Source organism: Lithobates pipiens, unplaced genomic scaffold (genome assembly GCF_037356315.1).
Source record: "Lithobates pipiens isolate NorthernLeopardFrog02 unplaced genomic scaffold, aLitPip1_a1.2 Scaffold_18, whole genome shotgun sequence".
In the NCBI taxonomy this organism is placed as follows: domain Eukaryota; kingdom Metazoa; phylum Chordata; class Amphibia; order Anura; family Ranidae; genus Lithobates; species Lithobates pipiens.
Genome location: NW_027507758.1, coordinates 621,351,308 through 621,365,106, shown reverse-complemented (window position 1 = coordinate 621,365,106; position 13,799 = coordinate 621,351,308). Strand labels below are relative to the sequence as shown.

The following is a 13,799-nucleotide window of genomic DNA, read 5'->3' as shown; positions in this document are numbered from 1 at the left end:
ATGGAGCTGATGATCATAGGAAATCACAGCGTTGATTAAATATTTTCCAGAATTTATCATATCTGGGCAAAAGCTTGTCACGTGAATTTTCTACTTATAGACCCCTTAACCACTAACAGACCGAACCACTTTGCTGGCTTAAGACCAGACCACTTTTTGCGTTTCGGCACTGCGTCGCTTTAACTGACAATTGCGCAGTCGTGCGACGTGGCTCCCAAACAAAATTGGTGTCCTTTTTTTCCCACAAATAGAGCTTTCTTTTGGTGGTATTTGATCACCCCTGCGGTTTTTATTTTTTGCGCTATAAACAAAAATAGAGCGACAATTTAAAAAAAACGCATTATTTTTTACTTTTTGTTATAATAAATATCCCCCAAAAATATCAAATTTTATTTTTATTTTTTTCCCCTCAGTTTAGGCCGATACGTATTCTTCTACATATTTTTGGTACAAAAATCGTAGTAAGCGATTGATTGGTTTGCGCAAAAGTTATAGCGTTTACAAAATAGGGGATAGTTTTATGGCATTTTTATTAATAATTTTTTTTTATTAGTAATGGCGGCGATCAGCGATTTTTTTTTTTTATTGTGACTGCAACATTATGGCGGACACAACGGACATTTTTGACACATTTTTGGGACCATTGTCATTTTATACAGCAATCGGTGCTATACAAATGCAGTGATTCCTGTGTAAATGACACTAGCAGTGAAGGGGTTAACCAGTGGGTGTCAGTGTAGGTGTTAAGTGTTCCTAGGGGTGTGTTACTAACTGTGGGGGGGTTGGGCTTTCTTTTAGTGAACACTGATCTCTGCTCCAATCACATGGAGCAGAGATCAGCGTCACTTGTTGCTAGGCAGAATGGGGAGATGCTGTTTACAACAGCATTTCCCAGTTCAGCCGCCCCGTGAGACGATCGCGGGTATGCCCGCGGCGATGGAGTCCGCGGGACCCGCAACCAGACTCAAGGGGGTCCCGACCGACACGCGAGCATGCCGCCGGCGGCGAGCTCGCGATGGCAGGGCGGCATTTAAGATTGGACGTACCTGTATGCCAATATGCCTGCCCGTGCCATTCTGCCGACGTAAATCGGCACGTGCCGGTCGGGAAGTGGTTCATTTTCTTCATCAGGCGTGGGTCACACAAATACATGAGATCATACGCATGTACTTATGACTACATTAGACATTGAAGGATATCAATGATCTAAACCGATCATTGATTTAAAATTGAAAATACTGCCTTTGCTATTGAATAGCACTAAGGATGATTGGAATGAGCACCATCTAATGACCAAATGTAGTATTTTCCAATTTCTTTGGTTTTTGTAATTCTTTTGTATACCCAAAATTACCCAGTACAACTTGGGCAAGAAAAAAACTTAAAGGGGTACAAAGATAACCAAAGTTCTGTATGGTGTATAGACAATCTACTTAGCAATAATAAACATATAAAAGTAAAATAATCATTGAATCAGCCAACAGGTCATAGAAATTGAGCAAGCTTTAAATCGGTTATCAGCAGCCAAAACTAATATCCTAACTAGAGGCGACAGCACCTCCAACACAGGTCCATATATAGTGAGAACTAGTAAAAAGTCCTGCGGTTGCCAAAAGAACCCCAGGGGCCAAAAAAGTATCTTCGGGCAGGCCTGAATCTCCAAAGTGATCAAATGTACGAATATTATAACAGCTTGGGATTGAAGATGATAGGTCACAAAATTAGAGGGGAGAGAAGAGGGTAAAGCAAGGGTGGGGGTAGAGATAAAGAGGAATTAAAGAAAAATAAAATCAGAGACGCAGGATCGCTCGCCCAGGATCACAATCTAGCGAGTCCCAGTAGTTCAACCCGGGTTGCAAAACTTCCCGCCGATAGGCATCAGTGTATACTAAATGTTGCCACGGCCTCCAAGTGTCTCTAAAAGATCTCCTCTCGATTGTACAAGGTGGCCGTAGGATCCTTCACGTCCTGAAGTTCGTTCATTTTGGAAAACCAAAGAGACCTTGAGGGCGGGAGTCGCAGATCTCCAGCTCAAAGGAACACAAGCCTTTGCAGCATTCAGCAGATGGATCGTGAGAGAGGCCTTATGTTTTTTTTGATGGGCAGTTGTGTGAGCTGCAGCAGGCACGCTGCCATTTTTCTAACTAGATCAACATTGGTCAGATCTTTCATGGTACAGGATACCCCCTGCCAAAACGGTTTGATTTTTGGACAGTCCCAGAAAATGTGAAACATCGTGCCCTGGTCAGCGCCACACCGCCAACACGTACAGTATCTGGTACCTGCGGAAAAATGCTTTGTAAAGTTTTGGGCACCCTATACCACCTAGTCAAAATCTTATAACTGGTCTCTTGGACCTTCGTAGTAATAGAGGTCTTCTGAGCAAAATTAAGAATTTTTCTCCTTTTGTGGATCAGTAAAAGGCATGGTGAGAACTGATTCCAACTTGGAGAGGAAAGCCAGAATGAAATCCTCCTCGGGTTGGATTAAGGCAGCGTAGATGGTGGAAAGGCAATGGCGAATCGGATCCCGTCTATGACAAGTGCTCTTTTAATTCTGTGAGTTGGCGGGTGACACCCAGAGAGCACACTGGTGGAGAAAATGCCTGAGCTGGAAGCTACCCCTAAAATCCAAGGAGGGTGCCGAAATGTTCATTAGAGGAGAGCTTGTTATCGGACCCCCCCCAGAAATCCCAAAGATAGAGAGGGCCACTGGACAACAAACATTGGATCTGTGGGTTGTGGAGACTGGGCTCGAACTCTGGATTACCTAGAATAGGGATCATAGGTGACGGCAGTGGGGAAATTGAGGAGCTCCGAAAAGTATCCCTAGAAACCATCAAAGTACCACCAAGTGTAGATAACTGGGAGGTGATCCAGGGCCAACTCCTCGCGGTGGTGCGGGAGTCCTCCAGCTCCATAGCCACCCAATAGTAGTAGAAGTATAAGGTATTCTCGCGCCAAACTACGTGCCCTAAAGTGAAATAAAATAAATAAAAACTATGGTTGCAGCAAAACACCGGTAGGGGTGATAACCCTCCCCAAAATAAGTGATAATAAGTAGTAATTGATGTTGCGCTCCAAATAAACAGAGAAAATAACGTTGTAGCTATATAAACTGATTATAGTGCCTAGATACCAATAATAAACTACGTGTCTTCATAGACTCAAACAGTGTATATATCAACTCAGGTGCAATACATCAGACTGTGCACCTAATGCCGCGTACACACGAGCGGATTGTATGGCGTACTTAGTCCGTCATACAATCCGACGGACAGTCTGACGTACTTTCCACTGAACGGACTTGACCACACACGGATACACAAACAGTCCGTCGAAAGCTTGCGCGATGACGTACAGCACGTACGACGGGACTAGAAATAGGAAGTCCAAGACACAGCAAAGCACCCTTCCGCCGTGTAAATCCTTACTGGGCATGCGCCATTCTTAGTCCGTCGAACTAGCATACTGACGACCGTATTGTCCGCTGAAACCAAAGTACGACGGACAGAATTTCGAAAAAAACCGAAATACTTAGTACTCCAGACTGCACGCTGAAAAAGTCCGCTGAAGCCCACACACGAGCGGATTCTCCGCTGAAATGTGTTTCGACGGACTAAGTACGCCATACAATCCGCCCGTGTGTACGCGGCATAACCCAGTGCTAGCAGTATCCAATCAAGTGCTATGTGCAAAGTCAATAATTAAAAAAGGGGTTCAAATAAAAAAATATATAAAAAAATATAAAAATAAAAAAATATTAAAAATATAATAAAAATAAAAAAAATATAAAAATAAGAATAAAAATAAAGTAAAATAAAAATAAAAAACTTTTTCCAAAATATACAAAGGGATAAAACTTGTAAAACACTTAATAGTGCAACTTAATGCAGTGCAATGACATTCAGTGTATCTTGATCAAAGTGCATCTAGTGCTAAAAATAATAATCCAAAATCCAAACGCACATCCAAAATGTGCTCTAAAATATAAATGTCCAAAATGTGCTCTCGAATATCACATTTATCTATAATCATGCAAAAAAGTGAGTCCATCCAGTGATAAATAAATCAATATGCTGCGTGACCAGAAAAAGGGGGCAGATTCCACCGGTGCTCCTGTGAATCTTGTGTTCACACACTGGGTGCAATAACTACCTTACCTTACTGCTGTAAGGTAAACAGCATTCCAATAAACACTTGCTATCCGTTGGTGTGGGTTCAGTAAATGGTTTACTCTGGACACTCAGTCACCATGCATATGTGATTAGCATAAAGGGAAAAAAAGGGGGACACTCCAATAGTGAAGTAAGTATAGAAAAGTTTCTATTTATTCAATAGGCAAAAGTCTTGGGTACTCACATTTAAAAAACATAGAATGCACAGTTTAAAATACGAACGAGCGCCGCGCTCGTACTCCGGACGTCACTTCCGGTGTCCTCACTCTCCAATAGCGTGTCTACGCGTATCGTCACCAGTCATGTGACTTCATCAGGGAATAACAGCTAGGGTGAGGACGAACGTTTAAATAATGTCAGTGATTAGCGGCCATTTTCTTGTAGCCAACAACTCCTAATCACATCAGTAGTAGCCGGCCACGGCCGCGGCCATTTTCTTGTAGACGAGTGTAACTATAATAGGGCAGAACAACACGCCGATCTACGGCCACCATTTTCTTGTGGCCAACAGACATAACAGTCCTAGAAAACCATAGACTACACTCGCGCGGCCATTATACCAGGGATAATTAAGATGTTGGCATAATCGTAACCAAGGTTACACTCCTAGATATCTACCTGTGCACAATATAAACTGGCCAGACACACAGGTACCTGCTGGAATAGCGGGAAGAGGTTCCTGATTCAAAACTATATTAACTATAGCGCACCTCTAACTAGTGCACTAACACTTATGGCATGATCTTACACAATACTATGTGACATCTGGCAACAATCAAAGAGGCATGTATAAACCAGTAGTTAATGATAACACTGAAAACTACAAAATATTAAAAATATATTAAAAATATTAAATCATAATTATACTTAACATTAATATACACAATATAAAATAGGTCCATAATTAATTAAAAGACATCACCCATAGGGTGATGTACATATAGATGACCACCAGCTACCATCAACGTAAACAACCAAACGACCATATATTAGAAGGTGGGAGCGATATAGGGATCCTACAGCCTATATTCTGGACCATCATAAGTACCCATGGTCCTCACAGGTGCTCCCCCCAATCCGGAGGGACCGTGAACAACAAACAACCGACCCATCAAAGATTGGGCATAGAGATAGGACCTAGTTCCCACTCTAAGCGTACGCACAATCCAAGGGGCGAGGGAAAAGAATATAGGCTGTAGGATCCCTATATCGCTCCCACCTTCTAATATATGGTCGTTTGGTTGTTTACGTTGATGGTAGTTGGTGGTCATCTATATGTACATCACCCTATGGGTGATGTCTTTTAATTAATTATGGACCTATTTTATATTGTGTATATTAATGTTTGTTGTTCACGGTCCCTCCGGATTGGGGGGAGCACCTGTGAGGACCATGGGTACTTATGATGGTCCAGAATATAGGCTGTAGGATCCCTATATCGCTCCCACCTTTTAATATATGGTCGTTTGGTTGTTTACGTTGATGGTAGCTGGTGGTCATCTATATGTACATCACCCTATGGGTGATGTCTTTTAATTAATTATGGACCTATTTTATATTGTGTATATTAATGTTAAGTATAATTATGATTTTTTTATATTTTTAATATATTTTTAATATTTTGTAGTTTTCAGTGTTATCATTAACTACTGGTTTATACATGCCTCTTTGATTGTTGCCAGATGTCACATAGTATTGTGTAAGATCATGCCATAAGTGTCAGTGCACTAGTTAGAGGTGCGCTATAGTTAATATAGTTTTGAATCAGGAACCTCTTCCCGCTATTCCAGCAGGTACCTGTGTGTCTGGCCAGTTTATATTGTGCACAGGTAGATATCTAGGAGTGTAACCTTGGTTACGATTATGCCAACATCTTAATTATCCCTGGTATAATGGCCGCGAGTGTAGTCTATGGTTTTCTAGGACTGTTATGTCTGTTGGCCACAAGAAAATGGCGGCCGTAGATCGGCGTGTTGTTCTGCCCTATTATAGTTACACTCGTCTACAAGAAAATGGCCGCGGCCGTGGCCGGCTACTACTGATGTGATTAAGAGTTGTTGGCTACGAGAAAATGGCCGCTAATCACTGACATTATTTAAACGTTCGTCCTCACCCTAGCTGTTATTCCCTGATGAAGTCACATGACTGGTGACGATACGCGTAGACACGCTATTGGAGAGTGAGGACACCGGAAGTGACGTCCGGAGTACAAGCGCGACGCTCGTTCGTATTTTAAACTGTGCATTCTATGTTTTTTTCATTGTGAGTACCCAAGACTTTTGCCTATTGAATAAATAGAAACTTTTCTATACTTACTTCACTATTGGAGTGTCCCCCTTTTTTTCCCTTTATGCTAATCACATATGCATGGTGACTGAGTGTCCAGAGTAAACCATTTACTGAACCCACACCAACGGATAGCAAGTGTTTATTGGAATGCTGTTTACCTTACAGCAGTAAGGTAAGGTAGTTATTGCACCCAGTGTGTGAACACAAGATTCACAGGAGCACCGGTGGAATCTGCCCCCTTTTTTTGGTCACGCAGCATATTGATTTATTTATCACTGGATGGACTCACTTTTTTGCATGATTATAGATAAATGTGATATTCGAGAGCACATTTTGGACATTTATATTTTAGAGCACATTTTGGATGTGCGTTTGGATTTTGATTATTATTTTTAGCACTAGATGCACTTTGATCAAGATACACTGAATGTCATTGCACTGCACTAAGTTGCACTATTAAGTGTTTTACAAGTTTTATCCCTTTGTATATTTTGGAAAAAGTTTTTTATTTTTATTTTACTTTATTTTTATTCTTATCTTTATTTTTTTTATTTTTATTATATTTTTTATATTTTTTTATTTTTATATTTTTTATATATTTTTTTAGTTTTTATTTGAACCCCTTTTTTAATTATTGACTTTGCACATAGCACTTGATTGGATACTGCTAGCACTGGGTTAGGTGCACAGTCTGATGTATTGCACCTGAGTTGATATATACACTGTTTGAGTCTATGAAGACACGTAGTTTATTATTGGTATCTAGGCACTATAATCAGTTTATATAGCTACATCGTTATTTTCTCTGTTTATTTGGAGCGCAACACCAATTACTACTTATTATCATAGCCACCCAATGTTTTACCTCAGCATGACAGTCCACCAACCTGGTAAGATGAGCCGCCCTATAATAAGCCCGCACATCAGGAAGGCCAACTACGCCCTGCCGTTTAGGGAGAAGTTGGAGACGGGGTTTCCGATGCAACCACATGTAGCGCCGTCTCCTGAAGAGCATGCGCTATGTGTTTTTGGTTTTGGGCTTAATTATACCAAATTATGGTTTCAGTACCAGTCTAGCTGGATTGCACTGGGTTCTGCTTGGCCACAGGCGTCGCTGTCACTTCTGGCAAGTGTGAGAACGCGGTTTAGCTAGGTGCATTGAATGCCATTTCTTTCTCGGAACCAGCCCAGTGGGAGTGTCATCCTGCTGTGTATTCTGGGGGAGGGTACTTAAGGTACTGACATCACGTGCTTCTGGGTTCCGGTCCAGAAGATTTTTCTGTCTGTTTGGTCCTGGTCCTCCTGACCAGCCCCCGTGGCCCTCATGGCCTGGGGTGCGGATCCATCCAATTCTGGCTAGCCCGAGGCAAAGTAACTGGAAGGAGGATTCAAAGGTGGTCCAGTGCCGTCTCATCTGTGGAAAGGCTCAGCAACTGAAGAAGCAACCAGGGGAGGACTCTTCGGGAGAAGGCCACACATAAGGCTGGCTTCTCAGAAAGAGCCCGGAGGCTTAGTTGAAAGACACCAAGTGAATCTACACTTGTACAGTATTGCCCGACAGGCTGCAAGATACTGGTTACCATATGAGGGCTCTCTAAATTTGTCTACATCCTTCAGTATCTTCACGTGTTCTACAACAAGTCTGTGGCAGAGACTTTATTCAAGTGTCCTACATGCAAGTCTGTGGCAGAGGCTTTGCTTTATTTGAACACTCTATCGGCTGCTAGGCCTAGTGAGAGGAGGTCTATCCAGTTGTGAGTGGCCATTCTTTGGATTTCTATAGTGAGAGACTTCATATCTTGAGCAGTTCCAAGAGTACCTGAACGTTCTACCTAAACCTTCTATCCTTCATCAAGAGACTGTGTTTTGTCTACCCTTTTTTGCAAATAAAAATCCCAAAGGTGGATCCAGGGTCAGTTTCTGCAATTCTTTGGGCTATCTACCTCGGGAAACCCCTAGACACATACGAGGTCAAGAAGGTAACGGTAAGCCCAACAAAATCAGCCGCTCCTTCGGGGGTCAGTGCTACACACACAAATTCCCATCCAGAGCTGCGGAGTTTAACAAGACTCGTGTCCACTCCTTAAAATTAGAAGAAAAGAGGTTTAACCTTAAACTACGTAGAGGGTTCTTTACTGTAAGAGGGGCAAGGATGTGGAATTCCCTTCCACAGGCGGTGGTCCCGGCGGGGGGCATCGATAGTTTCAAGAAACGATTAGTTAAGCACCTGAATGACCGCAACATACAGGGATATACAATGTAATACTGACATATAATCACACACATAGGTTGAACTTGATGGACTTGTATCTTTTTTTCAACCTCACCTACTATGTACTGTAACTATGTACAGAGGAGAAAAAAGAATAGTCCTGTTCCTGTGGGTGCAACAGTCGCCAGGGGTCCACCAAATGCAAAAACTGCAAATCTGCCTTCAATCGTTTGAGGCAAGAGACCTTCAGAGAATTCCAAAAGAACAGGAAGAAGGTCCTGGGGGAACTGGGGGTGGTCCACATTTGGGAAATAGACATTGGCAAAAGTGATCTGAACATCTTGAACCTTACCTTTAAGCAGTCGAAAGTGACCCTGGGCATCCGTCCACACCTCACCAAAAGTCCACGGTACTGACTTAGCAACCAGTGTACTGACCCCTTTGAATTTAGAAATAGGCGAGGGACTGTGATACGCCTATGGAAAGTTTCTATTAGTCAATCTAGGAACACTGTCAATTCTAAAGTGTGTTTCTTGGAGAAAGGCAACTTGGGTTTTATCCTTCCGGAGACCGGCTAGAAGCCAAGAACGTTTTTCCGGGACATTCAGACCTCACACATTGAGGTTAGAGACCCGAAGAGAAACCATGGCAGAGTGAGAAAAGACACACCAACGGGGAGATTAGCGGAAGAAGACCCACAGGGTAGGTAGCTCTGGACGAGCTAACAGAACCCAAGAAAGGGAAAACAAAAGAGAACGGAAAGGAAGAGAAGTTAGAGAGCGACAAAAGGGGGGGAGGGGGAGGAGGAAAGGGGAGAAAGGAGAGGTCAGTAGAAGGGAAGAGAGATTGAGAAGAGTAATGGCCAAAGGGCAAGGGGTAGGGCCCTGGTTGACACCCCTACAAGTGACGGAGAAGGTGGGACAGAGAAGGAGAGAAGCAGGGGGGAGGCGAGGGAGAAGTCAGCAAAAAAGTATCACTCGCCTGCCGATGGATTGCTCAGACACTCAATGCCTGGTTCACACTGTTTACCTGGTTCACACGGATAGCCCACATCCAATTCGCAATAGTAGGAGAATGTGACTGGCTCTCTATGGATGCGGCTCCAGTGTAAAAGCTCAAAAATAAGGGTTAAACCAACAAAAAGAGGAGGGTGTCCAAGACAATCCTAGTAAAGAACTGATAGGACTGCACCCTACAACCACTTAGAAGTCCAGACAGCAATGGATAGAGTAATAAAAGAATAACAGGTAGCTTCACTGGCACAAACAGCTTGACACAGGCGCGAGGCCAGGCCCTGTCCTCCGACCTGAAGGCATGAAATGAAAGATATCTAATGCTCTGTTCAATATTAAATTCTATTATGTGAACATACATCACTATCACATAATAAAGCTATTTAACAGTGTACTTAGCTGCGGGATGGACCCCATAGCCCCATGAAAGTAGCCAGTGCCCATGTTATGAAGAAAAATATAATAAAAAACAGCAGTAGGCCTCGCTCTCGAGAAGTGGGCAGTAATAGGGCTACTGACCGAAAACTGATCCATACCCTGTATACAAAAAACTAGGGGGAAGGACGTCTACCCACATAGTAGCTATAATTGCTCAGAGTGACCGACCACCTGCAGCCCCACAAATGAAAAAGAATAAGGGGGAGCAGCAATCTGGCGAGACCAAAGGAATCAGTAGCCGTGACATGCCAGGGCTGTAGAAGCGATAAAAAACATAAAACCTATGCACCCGCCCAATCAGGGTAAGTATTCAAATACACCCCCCCGTTTCAGGCACCAAATCCAAGAACGTACAAAAAAAGGCCCACAGAGGTCACAAACCACAAATAGGGAAAATCAAATATAGAAAAATATGCAACAATGACATTTATAAAAGAGGGAACCATGGAAACTAATTAGACCAGATAGCGTCCCACAGGGGGGGGAGGCACGAGGCCAGGCCCACCGTAAAAAAAACACATGGAGAAAGGTGGACAAAGTCAGTCTTCCGATGCAGTGGGTGAAGGTCTAGGCATTGCTTGGCTGGGAGTCTCGCGACTGCAGGCTCTGGATCAAGGGCGCTGGGTCCGCTGTGGTCTTGGCAGGGATGAGTAGGAAGCCTCCGGATTCAACAGATAGTCCAACCAGTTGGGGATCTCGACAGCAGGTTTATCCAAGAAACTGAACAGCACTGGCAGATACTCGGGAGAGCGCAGAAATAACTTAGTCCCCTGTTTGCAGACAATAAGATGGAATGGGGGGCCCCATCGATAGGTCACCTCTACCCCCCGGATAACTTCCAAAAGAGGACGTAGCATTCCCCTCATTGCTCGGGTCTGTCTGGAGACATCAGAATAGACTGTGATTGAGGCTCCATCAAAGTCAATAGAGCCTCTGGACCAAGCTTGGCGCAGGATCTCTTCTTTAATGGTGTAAAAATGGACTTGGCAGAGGACATCTCGTGGCAGAACTGTGGTTGAAGAAGGTACATGAGGTCCTCTTGCACTCGATAAACCCAGTCTAGCTCCAACTTAACAGTAGGTGGCTTCCCCAGCAGGTGGTAAAGGATCGCTGTCACCGTGACATGCAAATCTGCACCCATGGTGGCTTCTGGAATCCCCCTGAAACTTAGATTGTTTCGCCGATTGCGGTTCTCACCATCATCTAAGCAAAGTTGAATATCATCTTGGCAGAGGCCTTGGGAGAAGAAGCAGGAGAAGGAGCAGAGTGCTAGCTAAGGAAGAACATGTCTTATACAGTCCTGTGTATTAATTGCAGTGGTCAGGAACATGTCATATACAGCCCTGTGTATAGAGTGCAGTGGTCAGGAACATGTCATATACAGCTCTGTGTATAGAGTGCAGTGGTCAGGAATATGTCATATACAGCCCTGTGTATAGAGTGCAGTGCTCAGGAGTATATCCTATACAGCCCTGTGTATAGCGTGCAGTGGTCAGGAGTACAGTGGTGTGAAAAAGTGTTTGCCCCCTTCCTCATTTCCTGTTCCTTTGCATGTTTGTCACACTTATGTGTTTCGGAACATCAAAATGGCCCTGTGTGAAAAAGTGATTGCCCCCTAAACCTAATAACTGGTTGGGCCACCCTTAGCACCAACAACTGCAACCAAGCGTTTGCGATAACGTGCAATGAGGATTTTACAGCGTCCTGGAGGAATTTTGGCCCACTCATCTTTGCAGAATTGTCCTAATTCAGTTACATTAGAGGGTTTTCGAGCATGAACGGCCTTTTTAAGGTCATACCACAACATCTCAATAGGATTCAGGTCAGGACTTTGGTTAGGCCACTCCAAAGTCTTCATTTTGTTTTTCTTCAGCCATTCGGTGGTGGACTTGCTGGTGTGTTTAGGATCATTGTCCTGCTGCAGAACCCAAGTTCGTTTCAGCTTGAGTACACGAACAAATGGTCGGACATTCTCCTTCAGGATCTCTTGGTAGACAGCAGAATTCATAGTTCCTTTTATCACGGCAAGTCTTCCAGGTCCTGAAGCAGCAAAACAGCCCCAGACCATCACACTACCACCACCATATTTTACTGTTGGTATAATGTTCTTTTTATGAAATGCAGTGTTCCTTCTACGCCAGATATACTTCGACACACACCTTCCAAAGAGTTCCACTTTTGTCTCATCAGTCCACAGAATGTTGTCCCAAAAGTCTTGGGGATCATCAAGATGTGTTGTGGAGAAATTGAGACGAGCTTTGATGTTCTTTTTGCTCAGCAGTGGTTTTCTCCTTGGAACTCTGCCATGCAGGCCATTTTTGCCCAGTCTTTTCCTGATGGTGGAGGCATGAACGCTGACCTTAACTGAGGCAAGTGAGGCCTGCAGTTCCTTGGACGTTGTTGTGGGGTCTTTTGTGACCTCTTGGATGAGTCGTCGCTGCGCTCTTGGGGTAATTTTGGGCGGCCGGCCACTCCTGGGAAGGTTCACCACTGTTCCATGTCTTCGCCATTTGTGGATAATGGCTCTCACTGTGGTTCGCTGGATTCCCAAAGCTTTGGAAATGGCTTTATAACCCTTTCCAGACTGATAGATCTCAATTACTTTCTTTCTCAATTGTTCCTGAATTTCTTTGGGTCTCGGCATGATGTGTAGCTTTTAAGGATCTTCTGGTGGACCTTACTGTGTCAAGCAGCTCCTATTTAAGTGATGCCTTGATTGTGAACAGGTGTGGCAATAACCAGGCCTGGGTGTGGCTAGAGAAATTGAACTCAGGTGTGGACAACCACAGTTATAGTATGTTTTAACAAGGGGGGCAATCACTTTTTCACACAGGGCCATGATGGTTTGGATTTTTTTTCACCTTTAATAATAAACACCTTCATTTACAAATTGCATTTTGTGTTTACTTGTGTTGTCCTTGACTATTGTTTAAATTGGTTTGATGTTCCGAAACACTTTTAGTGTGACAAACATGCAAAGGAACAGGAAATGAGAAAGGGGGCAAACACTTTTTCACACCACTGTATATCATATACAACCCTGTGTATAGAGTGCAGTGGTCAGGAACATGTCATATACAGCCCTATGTATAGAGTTCAGTGATCAGGAACATGTTATATACAGCCCTGTGTATATAGTGCAGTAGTATGAGCAGCCACAGCCTTCATTCTGTAACCAAGACCTAGTCTGGCAATGCACATAATGATACCAATTAGTCTCTGACCAATCTCACAGTTTGGATGGACATTCTTCTTTGAAATGTTTCCAGGTAAACATGAATTAGAGTTCCAATACCTCCCCTGTTTTCTGCAGACAGATATACATTTCCCGATGCCTCATGATCCCCGATACAAGCAAATACATTGTACTTGTTCAACTCTCCAACCAGAAGTGAATGGACTTGGCAAGATACTCTTCCTATGTTGAGGGTATGTGGCCTGGTATGGTTCAGGAGGTGGGGGGTGCACGGTTGCCCTCCCCTTAGCAGACCAGCCATGTTTCAGGCTTGGATATGGCTCTAGTATTTTTGGGAGGACCCATGCTCTTTTTCTTGTAGTTTTGCAGGGGGTTACCCCTTAAAATCGATATTAAACTCAATGGACCTGGTATGATTTTTAGAGGGGAATCCTTCACCGCATCTTTATTCACATTCACCCATTAGCCAGGAAA

The 13,799-nt window shown here is 43.5% G+C and overlaps 1 protein-coding gene across 2 annotated transcripts in view; it reads right to left on the bottom strand.

The window, feature by feature from the left end:
- The window catches only part of LOC143989470 (uncharacterized), a 313,492-nt gene that overhangs the window by 157,675 nt on the left and 142,018 nt on the right, over nucleotides 1–13,799 (bottom strand). The gene's annotated exons all lie outside the window — the stretch shown is intronic.